The following is a 9700-nucleotide window of genomic DNA, read 5'->3' on the forward strand; positions in this document are numbered from 1 at the left end:
TAACTGACACTCTGAGGACAGTGTATTTACACACTGCGAATGTAAAATAAGTTTTCAGGGCTTGGAGTTACACATACAGTCCTCATAATTCATACTCTGGTCAGGTATGGACACTCTGAGGACTGTGTATTTTCTATTAATTGTTTCATTGTGAAAAATAGACATCACCAATTTACACTAACCATTAGTGCTGACGGATTATTTATTTTTGAAATGGCAAATAAAATGTGTTTGCATTCACAGTACTTTAACCTATTCATTGTTCTGTATGTACTGTAACTGTGTAAATGCACAGGTACAGACTTGTGTGTTACTAAGAATTGAATTTTATATGTATTTTTCTCTTCATGTGTACCAGGTTTCAACTGAAGCACAACCTGAAGACATAACTGAAGACGTAGCTGTCACAGACCAAGTTGACCAGGTGACGAGATTTCTTTTTGAATGTTGACGTTGAAATACATTTTTCAGAAGCAAGACGTTGGCACAATATATAAAAAAATATCTTGTCGCACGAATGGCTCATGCAATATGTGTATTGCAAAGACAAGCAACAAATGAATATTGGATTGTATACTTTAGTCTGACTTTGACCAATCAGAGACTACCTTAATTGCGCATCGCCATACGAGAAACGTATCGAGGGGCATTACTAACAAAAAATAACTTAATTGGATAAGATTAGATCACAATGAGCTTGTTTATTTTTCCGGATTATCGTGTATTTTTTTTCATTGGATTATAAAAATATATAGCTATAGATAGATCCTTTTTTTTTAGGTCCATGTTCAATGTCAAAATAATCTCCATTACTGTATAAAACACCCATGTCGCATGTTTTGTCAATACTGTGCAGCCCTCACAGATACTTAGTCCTCACAATGTTATAGTTGTGAATAACTGACACTGAGGACAGTGTATTCATACACCGTGACTGTAAAATAAGTTTTGAGGGCTTGGAGTTATTATACAATTCATACTCTGGTCAGGTATGGATTCTCTGAGGACTGTGTATTTTCTTGTTTTTGTTTCATTGTGAAAAATAGACGTCACCAATTTACACAAACCTGTAGTGCAGAAGGATTTATTTATTTATTTTTGTAATGGCAAATAAAATGAGTTTGCATTTACAATACTTTAACCTATTAATTGTTCTGTATGTACTGTAACTGTGTAAATGCACAGGTACAGTCGTGTTACTAAGAATTGAATTTTATATGTATTTTTCTCTTCATGTGTACCAGGTTTCAACTGAAGCACAACCTGAAGACATAGCTGAAGACGTAGCTGTCACAGACCAAGTTGACCAGGTGACGAGATTTCTTTTTGAATATTGATGTTGAAATCAGTTTTCAGAAGCAAGACGTTAGGAGTGAAGAGTGTAGAGTAGATGCTAGGGCTGAACTATATAACTAACAAATATAATCACAACAATTTTTTATGCAATGTGTATTGCCAAGACGTTCAAAATATTGTATCCAACAATAAGCTTGTATGGGACTAAAATTCCTACAAGTCAACATTAAAAATATCTCAAATTGAAGATTTGTTGGCAGTTTGGTGATTTGGATTATGCACTGTAGTGATCTTTTGTTCCCATTAATTTATTTATGGTGGATTTTAGAGATGAACTCGCTATCAATTTTATTTTATTTTTTTAAACAGAAGTGTAAACATCAGGTAGTTAATTTACTTGTATCAAGCTTGGATAAATGTGCTTTATGTTTTGGACCTTTCGCTGCACTAGAATGGACTGGCATGATGGGTATTTTATCTTCTGTGTTATTTGTATCTGCAATGGATCTTTGTTTCACGCAACCAGAATTAATAGTGCAGGCATTTTCATTGAATGAATATAATTTAGTCAAGAGGATAAATTATGACCCATGTTTATACCTTTATCTTTAGTTGCAAGCAGCTAAATGTTGAGCAATTGTCTCAATCTTAACGACTGTCTGACTCGGTAAAATAGAAAAGTCTACTGTAACTGAAGGACTGTATCACACAATATCTGTTTTAGGGGCAATGCCATAGATTAAACATATTAACTATCCCTCTTGTTAAATGCTTCATCTCATCTTTCGAATAAATGTGACTAGATTTATAATAATCTTTAGTATGTGCACAAACTTTAGGTTCTAAATGCTTTTCTAGTTTGCTCCAGCATCTGGCACATATCCCGTTTAAAAAAAATGCAAAACTGCTTGATGATGAAGACCTTTGGTAAATTAACTTTAGCACATTAGCCCATCAATGGCGGGAGCTACTTCTGCCGCGAGCGCTCGACACTTTTCTCAAGCTTCTACTTCGAGTGTAACATCACTAAGTAACAGCGAAGTAAAGCTAGTAAATATTTATGACCACCCGCCAAAATGAATTTTAACCCGCATATGGCAGGTTAATTTTAGAGCCACTGTATATATGCATAAGTATGTGTGCATCTACTGTATAAATGGATATCATTGCTGTCCTGTGAAAAACACGTTTCCATTTTTAGGTCGCGGGCTGCTCTCCGGTAGCTCCTATGGTGGAAGTGTTTTTCACAGAACAGCGACAATATGTGTATGTATGTATGTATGTAATAATTGTTTTCGTTTAAAAAATTAGGTTGCTGATGTATCCAGTTCAAGTGAGGATTCGTTAGCAGAGGAATATGTTCCAGATTCTCACAGTACTTCGGACACTTCCTACATTGAACCTGTTTCAGAAATTCAGAAATCCGAAGGTATTTCAGGAATGAGCTATGAGAAAACTGCTCATCCTTTAAGATGAGAGGTAGTCATGTTTTAAAGAATAAAATGTTCAATGTTCACTGACTCTTTTGCATCTGGTTTCATGTCGAGCTTATCCATTACAAAGCTGTGTTTGACCTAGATAACCTGTTCACATAAGAAGCAGTTTTATTAACATACCAGTTTCAGTCTGTCCTAAAATTGTAAGTTGTAACATGAGCACCATGTTAAAACTTACAATTTTAGGACAGATCAGGTATGACTTTGCATTTCACAGTATTGTTATGTACAACAATGTGTCCTTATATCAGGTAAGTCATTACACATCAATGCCATTTTAGTTTGTGTAAAGTCAGAATGCCAGAACTTTCAAATCACTTCAGTGACATGGTTGCTGTGTGTTGTGTAAACTTTGTCCTTGTAATGTGAGTTGGTCCTCATAATTACCATTTTTGCAATGGGCGTGGCTTATTTAGGTCATTATCTATGTCCTCACAATTACGGATTTTTTCAGGTTTTTCTTTTTTTTGTGTGTTGAGTTTTTTCAAGTTTTGAAGTGAAATTGTCCTGGACAACCCCAAAAAAAAATTTTGGGTGCAAGTCCCATCTCTCTGGCATTAGCAGAAAGGGGTGTCCCTGTAATACACAATTAAACCGGTTTGGAAAAAATGTCCTCATAATACACAGAGGCAAGTATGTGTGTGTGTGTGTGTGTTTTGCACCATCCAAACCCTTTTCACCATCTGCGGACAAATAATTATTTGCTCTCAATTAAATTTGAATTGGCTAAAAAAATGCACATCTGAACATTACTTTTTATGACAGAAATAACTACTGAACCGTGTTATGCCGCGCACTCATTGTTCTGTAACAATTGGAAAAACCAAGAGTTGTATTTTTAGTTTAGTTTTTGCAAGAAAGAGCAGTGACTGTACAGAGCAGCGTACTTTGTCTTTTGACTAACACTGCAGCCACTACTAGTAAACACTGACACGTCTCACGATCACAAACATACATATTTATGGCTAGACCCTACTTGGAATATAAATTACCATTCAAAAATAACCTTAAATCACGTGCCACATGCTAATTTACCATTACATTTTATTTACATTACACATGACAAAAATACTGTATACTACATGTTTGAAAATAATTACTGGAAAAAGTACAAAGACTGTATGAGTATTGAATTGTGGAGAGATAGCAAGTCATTTTTCGACATGTATTTTATTTAATTCTTTGGATATGGCTACAACGTGGCCCAGTGACACACTTGAACACCAGGCATTAGTTACCACTCTCCAACTGTTAAAAAAAACAAAAACACTTCAGTTGCTTTTCACCAGTCTTGCAACTACCCCCTTTTCTGACAAGCTAGCTAGCCAGCTAGCTTCCTTAGCTAGCCGGCTTGCTGTCGTCAAACTCCATCCTGATAGCTCAAGTGGACGACTCTGCCATGTCCTGCCTATTCTACTCCAAATTTGACTCTTTACCATCTGTCATGCAGTGGTTGATCCTGCTTAAATTTCTCCTCTAACGTTGCCTCCATTCCACCAGCTTCAGTTTTAGCACTGCCGTGTCGCTTAGCTACCAGATGCTTTCTCGATGTGGCGTGCTTTCAGTACATTCAGCGAGTTTGATTTTGAAGTCTAATTTTATATATATTTATTATAATAATTTCAATTTAGCATTTTATTATGTGTCAAATTAACAAGACAATTATTGTTTAGCTACACGGTCTTTAAATAGAAATATACCACAGTAACTTGAAGGTACTCTTGAACAATATAACTACTGATCGTAGGCAATGTAGACAGCAACATATGGGAATACATCCAGGTACGTTCCACACATCTAAAGTAAAATGTGCATAAAGTGGGTGAGGCAAGTGAGACAGCATTTGGCCTAATCCTGTATGTATCTGGGCCTACACTCAGGAGGGGGACAGCCAGTGTAATAAGTGTGTCTGTCAGTTGACGACTACATCTGATGTCCCACCCCCCAAGTGACTGCTGTCATCTCAAAAACCACAGCCGGCGATCTAAATCTGTAACACACACACACAACACACACCCACCCACGCACACACACTCAACACACACACAAACCGTCTACAATCAGCTTAAATTAGTTTGTCAAAGCCAGCGTGCAGATAGTCAGGTGTCTCCCTGTCACAAACCCGCACTTTTCTCTGTGTTAAAGTTCCACCCACCATTGTCAAATCCATGCTTATGCAATTAAGGGAAACCACAATGGAAATTAGATTAAGGGTGATGATGCAAAAATGTGCAATGGCCGACATGAATTAAAGAGCATCTCAGTTTTAGTTCCATCCATTCATTAATTTGCCTTGCAGCTTGTCCTCATTATGGGCATGGGTGAGCTGAACCCTATCCCAGCCAACTTGGTGATGGACATAGTTAACTTTGGACAGCCAAGGGAGGATATATGTAGACACTGGGCCAGACCAACACTGATTAATGTTAGACACAGACTTTGCAAATGCATTAAATCTCGACAGTGCTTAAAATTTGCATTAGTGCCCACATGCCATTAAATTGTATACCCAAAAAAAGTGTTGGATGAAACTGATTCCCAAAGCAGAAACAACAAAAAAGCAACAAATTCAATTAAAAGTTTCAGCTAAGCAGAAAATTACCTTTGCAGGGACATAAAAAGGCAGCAGTTTGTTTTAATGGATCAGCATTATGTAGGAGCAAGAGGAAAAGGGGGAAGGTGGTCAAGCAGTGAAAGATTTAGCCATGTTGGATTGGGTTACAATGTAAACATTTGATCAAAAACAAAACCCTCTAAGGCATTTTTAAAGCCACAATCAATAGTGCTGTAAAGTCTGTTGACATGCAAACAAGTCTCAAAACCTGAAAACCTTTATGATAAAGATGAGTCTATTGAGCCCTGGTCTGTAGTTTACGAGCCGTGCTGCACTGCCGTGTTACGTCTTACTTTGATTGCGACAACAATAAAACCAGCTCAGTATGCTCATGTCAAAATCCAGGAATTAAATCTTTCCAGTGTGAAGCAGTTCACCATTTTAATGGGAGAATGGTTGCAAGAAATGAATCATTAAAGACTGAAATAAATTAACCATTCTCTTCCTCTCCTCACTCTAAAGCAGTCAGCACGGTGAATGGAGCAGCCCATTAATGAGCCACTGTTGTATTAGTGGACCAGATTAGATGGACGCACTGAACACTGAAAAGCACTTAGCCTTCACTCGAGGAGGAAAACGCTGGAAGTCAATATGCAGCCGACGAGTTAAGGTTAAATTACCCAGTGGTGGCTTCGCAAAAGGTAATTAGTGCTACACTGAGTTAGCTAACTGCACTAGAGTTTAGTAATTACCTGATTGTCCGGTGAATTGGTGTGGGAGATATTTAAGTTTGCTGATGTATCTACAAAGTGTGTCAGAAAGGTTCCAGGACTGTGTCGCAGAAGATCCTGGTAGAGTCAAACACACTTTCATAGCAATCATGCCCTCCTAGAAGGATTCTTCCCGGATCCTCCGCAGCATTGTCAACTAAGCCCTCTTGATCACATCTTCAAAATGGGTCCTCTTTTTGACCCCTTGAGCTTGGGAAAAAAACGTGAAGAAAAAAAATCACAGCCAGGTCAGGTAAGTAGAGAGGTTTGCACCATCACGGTGATGTTCTTCTTGGCCAGGAAGTCTCAGATGCTCAGAATATTGTTGACCTAAAGCAAATGCAGCAGGATGTCTTGGTCCACATTCTGGTTGAACCACTGACATCAATTGAAATGGAAAACTTATAGTTTAGGTGTGAATATATATTTTATTACACCAGTCCTGGAACTTTGCTGACACAATAATTAGTATAGTTTTACGTTCAAACGTTACTTCCATTTTCATCATTTTAACCAGTGTCTTGGAACAGATTGTGTTCGACCTCAGAGATTCCATGCAGTGTACAATTATTTTAGGCCACAAAGCTGGCTGTCAATCAGTGAAGGGTGAAGGACGCCATATGGCTCAGGTTCCTAAAACCTGCGGGTGGTTTGACGTCTGCACAGTTGACAGTTTTCTCATGAGCGTCACTTCAAGTGTGTCAACACAACCGAGCGAAGCCAGCAGAACGGTAAACAAAACTGCACGCGTGCATTAGTCATCCTCACACCATCCATGACAGGTGGCATCGTACGCATCAGTTTACAGCCAACATCACTGCTGTCTCAGGAAGCCCACTCGGTAAGATCAACTGAATCAAGCATGGTTTTTAATGACGGATAGATTATTTATTTACACCAATTTTAAACACGCCCAACGTTGCAGCCAAGTCTACGCGATTACTTTCTGTTTGCGCAATACACGCGGCTAATTGCCAGCATCTTTTGCCAATCAGGGCCTTTCATTTAATGATAACTGTTTGCCAACAAGCTGTAAACAGATGCATTCATCTGAAGCGAGGGGCTCATTACTCCTGAGTGCGCAAACGCGGCTCTGTCTGGCAATCTGTGTTAAACACCTGTTGCCAGTCGCCTCTTTTCATACCCTCAGTTGACCCACTTAATAGTGCAAAATTGCGTCACGTGCATGTGTGACAGGTGAATGGCTAGAATGGTATACCTCAGGAATTAGGAACTTTCAATTTAGTACAGGATACTAGATTCAGAATTTTCCCAAAATCAATTCATCAATCAGTCATTTTAGTTCATAAATCAGTGCTTTTTGTTTTGTGTAAAATGTTACTGTATATTTTGTCTTACAGCTTGGTCCAAGAAAGGTCCAGCAAGGCATGCTGGCATGACTTTACTGTGCTTAGTGTTGCTTTAAGTAAAATGTCTCTCCCAAATAAATGTCTCCATCAGAGTGATGAAAACACATGTACTGTCTGTAATTGCATCAGTCTATTAATACAAATTAAAACTACTGAGCCCATTTAAACCTCATTGTTAACCAAAAAAGCAGCACTGACGAAGGATCTCTCTCTCTCTCTCTCTCTCTCTCTCTCTCTCTCTCTCTCTCTCTCTCTCTCTCTCTCTCTCTCTCTCTCTCTCTCTCTCTCTTTCTGCTCCTTTCATTTTGCTTTAAACCCCAATTTCACTTGACATACAATATTGTGGTATTAACAGAGATGGGATAAGTACTGAGTAAAAGTACAGTTACTTGTGTAAAAAACAACTTTGGTAAAAGTAAAAGTACTCACTCTAATTACTCAAGTAAAAGTAAAAAAGTACAGGCTCTGAAATGTACTAAACGAAATGTACTAAACAAGTAGAAGTAAAAGTAAGATGACCAGATGTTTCCTCCTACGTCAATTTGAAAAATATTAGCTAATGGAGCAAAAATGGGGATACATTAGCCAATTGACTCTGACTTGTTATCAAGTTCAAATTATCCTCTGTTGTGGCAGCGTGCATTGCCCTCATATTTACAGGTTGTTCTAATCTAGCCAATTGCACGTCATATGACACGTGTCATAGAGCCAATCACAAGCTGGGATGTAGGGGACCGTGTGAAACGCTTCATATTATTGGCGGAGCAAGGATACATTGACGGCTGCTTTTTCTTCAAGGTCAAGTATTTTAATCGTTTTCATACATTTAAAAACAAAAGTAACAACCTTGTTTTGAAAATGATAATATAAAAAGTACATTTACTCTTAAAATGTAACGGATAAAAGTAAAAAGTATTCTAAAACACTGGTTTTCAGCCCCGGTCCTCGAGTACCCCCATCGAGCCTGTTTTCCATGTCTCCTACAGCCAACACAGCTGATGATCGTTATCAGGCTTCATGCAGAGCTTGCTGATGAGCTGATTGTTTTAAACACCGGTAATGGCTGTGGGAGACATGAAAAACAGGCTGGATAGGGTTACTTGAGGACTGCAGTTGAGAACCACTGGGCTAAAAAATACTCAGGAAAGTACAGAGTACTAAAAAAAGTACTCAAGTAAAGTAACAAAGTATTTGTACTTTGTTACTTCCCATCTCTGGTGATATACGTTAATATTTTTCCAAAAAGTAGTAAAGTGGACAAGTGGTTAGCATGTGTGCATCACAGTTCTGAGATTTGTAGTTCAAATCTCAGCTCTTGCCTTCCTGTGTGGAGTTTGGCATCTGCCTCAATGTTCAGTTGTGTAAATAAATGCCCAAGGTCCCAATTATGTGGTATGTTGTCTATCTCAGCAGGTTGTCTTGCTACCTGCTGACGCCAAGTACGACAACGAAATTGAAGAGGATCTTGGCTCACTGGAAGGCAGCATAACTTTTCAAAGTTAATTTTACCTTAATTCAATCAGCCTCTCCTTTTGATTTTCATACAGATGTTTGTTTGCACTTGGAAACGTTTCTCTCACAGAGCCGCATTACCATCAGTTCGGCAGAAATTAGCCGTGATCGTATTAGCCGCGTCTGCCGCTGGGCATACATGTGCCACTTATCTCGAGACGGGAGTTGTCTGTCATGGTCGCGCGAGCGCCAACAAAGGAAGATGGATGATGAAAGGTCGACGGCGGAATGCGAGGCTGCGGAACTGCCTCTCGAGGTGTTTTGCAACTCAAATGTGATGACCTCGTTTTGGCTTGTCACCATGGCCGCCCGGTCATCGTGACAGGAAGCAGGTGTCAGAGGTTAGAGGCGAGACAGCAGGATTAGCTCCGTCAGGCTGCCATGCCTCGATAACACAACCCCCGCTTCACTCCCCCAAAGGATCATGTGATCAAGGAGATGCTTTCCCATAATGCACTGTGTCATCCCAAGTACGTGCATGTCGAATAAGTCCATCCAAATTCAGCCTCCCGTGAGAGGAACCTTGCTGTGTCGCCACCTGTCTGCACCCCCCCAGTCTGAATGTCAGTGCTGTCAGTCAACCTCACTACCCCGCTCACCCCCCAACATTACTTCAGGGACCCTACTAGCGACAGATATGATGCATCAAGTCAGCTGCTGTGATTGATTCTGTCATTATATATATACAACCCAATTCCAAAA

General features: G+C 39.2%; 1 long non-coding RNA gene across 1 annotated transcript; it reads left to right on the plus strand.

Moving 5' to 3' along the window:
* Window positions 1-1232: 1232 nt before the first annotated feature.
* On the plus strand, window positions 1233-2816 carry LOC147164105 (uncharacterized). Its single transcript, XR_015096946.1, has 2 exons — window positions 1233-1310; window positions 2608-2816. It is a non-coding gene; the product is annotated as an uncharacterized LOC147164105 (long non-coding RNA).
* Window positions 2817-9700: the final 6884 nt, after the last annotated feature.

The sequence above is a fragment of the Leptonotus elevatus genome, chromosome 13, assembly GCF_054856555.1.
Source record: "Leptonotus elevatus isolate MCC_2025b chromosome 13, RoL_Lele_1.0, whole genome shotgun sequence".
NCBI lineage: Eukaryota > Metazoa > Chordata > Actinopteri > Syngnathiformes > Syngnathidae > Leptonotus > Leptonotus elevatus.